The 1859-nt window shown below is 35.8% G+C and overlaps 1 long non-coding RNA gene across 1 annotated transcript in view; it reads left to right on the forward strand.

The window, feature by feature from the left end:
- LOC106525491 (uncharacterized) overlaps window positions 1-497 on the forward strand; it is a 2779-nt gene extending 2282 nt beyond the window's left edge. The window contains exon 2 of the long non-coding RNA XR_001311122.1: window positions 172-497. This is a non-coding gene — a long non-coding RNA (uncharacterized LOC106525491). The remainder of the gene's footprint in view (window positions 1-171) is intronic.
- Window positions 498-1859: the final 1362 nt, after the last annotated feature.

The following is a 1859-nucleotide window of genomic DNA, read 5'->3' on the forward strand; positions in this document are numbered from 1 at the left end:
TCTCTTGTTAAACCCACATTCATTAATGTGCCAGCCGTGTGTGTGTGTGTGTGTGTGTGTGTGTGTGTGTGTGTGTGTACACCATCAGAGGCAGTGAGATAATCAGCACGTGCAGCCATGGAAAATTTTTACCTGCAAGCGCTTGTTTCCTTGAACACATTTCTCTGACAGGTGACTTTTCATCGAAGAAGACGTGCCGATGCAGGTGGAGGAGTCTCTGGAGCGTTCATGGAGGAGGTGGGAGGAGTCTGGATCATTCAAGGCCCACTGCAGTTCTGACCCACAGCTCCTCGTTCACTCCGACATGCTGAGCAGGGGATACCTGGACACAAGCTTCAAGCACCACAACTTAAACACACGGGTCTCGTTTGCACGGGGATGCTGACATCTGGGTACATTTGTAAAGCTGAGGCTTTAAACAAGAATCTGTCAAGATGGAAATTTGAATAATTTTATTTTCTAATGGAAACAATTCATGCAAAAACCAATACTTCTTCCTCTCGAGGCAGTTGAAGCTAGTTATAATTTACACCTCATTCTCCAGCTGTTTTTCTGTATTTTGTATGCAATCTTTATACACAAAGGCCCTGATTAGATCACACATTGCTTTAATTTACTCAGTTTTGTGCATTGTTTAGACAAATCACTTTTTTATCTAATTAAAATGTTGTTGCCATACAATTTAAATATGACCTTTTGCCGCTAACTAGAAACTAAAGTGACAGACAGAAAGAAACCCGTAAACAGTGATAGACAAAGTACTCAGTACTAAGCTTACTTAAGTATGTCTGTCCAATTTTCACTTAAGTTAAAATACTGGAGTATGTGCTTTCAAAAATACTTATGTATTGAAAGTACTTAAAATTTGAAGTTTTTTTAACCATGCATTTCACTTGAGTTTAGTCTAGAATAAATAGGACAATTTGTAACTCCAAAGATATAACAATAATAATAATAATAATAATAATAATAATAATAATGCATTAGTTTTATGTTGTGCTTTTCTAGACGCTCAAAGAAAGTGCTGGAAGTGTGGCTGCCACTCTGCACATTCAGTACCTCCAGACCACCACAATCCCACCAACAGAAATATACAGTACGTACATGGGGAAGTTGGATTAAGTATCTTACCCCGTGACACATTGATGCTCTCAGGCAGGGATTTGCACCGGCAAACACCTACCTCCTGTGTCAATGAACTCTATGTCTTACTAACCATCCGCCTTTTGCAATGTCAGCTCATTTAGTCTCTACAGTCTCTACTTCAAGGACAAGACTTGGAGCAGTTTTTGATATAATCTAGTATTAAGTGACTCTTTAAGAATCTCTAAATCTATCCTGAGAAGTTTAGTTGTTTGTAATATTTGTAATAATTTGCTCAATTGAAAATAACATTTGTTACAATAAACTAAAAACACTTTGTACAAAACAATTTATAGAACAGAAAGACTAAAAGTCTAAAACATGACTGATCAATTCAAGCTAAAGAATTTTTTATTTGAATTTATAGTTTCTATTCACTTCTGTATCACTTCTGTATAGTTTTAATGTTTAACTATTTGCTTTTTTGTATAGTATCAATATTCTAGTCCTGTTTTAATGTTTGCAACCGTTCCCCACAGAAAGACAACTATTCTATTCTATTATTCTGAGTAGCTCGTCAAACAATGAGATAAGTGTTTTTTGAGAAGAGTTAAACAGAAGTGTAAAAACTAGTTTGAACATTAGATGCTGACCTTCATTATGAGCTCTTGGTGTGTACACTGTGAACAACAACAAAAAATACTTCTTTTAGTTTTCAGAGTTGTAAAGTAACTAAGTACAAATACTTCTTTACTGTATTTAAGTAGAATTTTTGG

The sequence above is a fragment of the Austrofundulus limnaeus genome, unplaced genomic scaffold (assembly GCF_001266775.1).
Source record: "Austrofundulus limnaeus strain Quisiro unplaced genomic scaffold, Austrofundulus_limnaeus-1.0 Scaffold229, whole genome shotgun sequence".
Taxonomy (NCBI): Eukaryota; Metazoa; Chordata; class Actinopteri; order Cyprinodontiformes; family Rivulidae; genus Austrofundulus; species Austrofundulus limnaeus.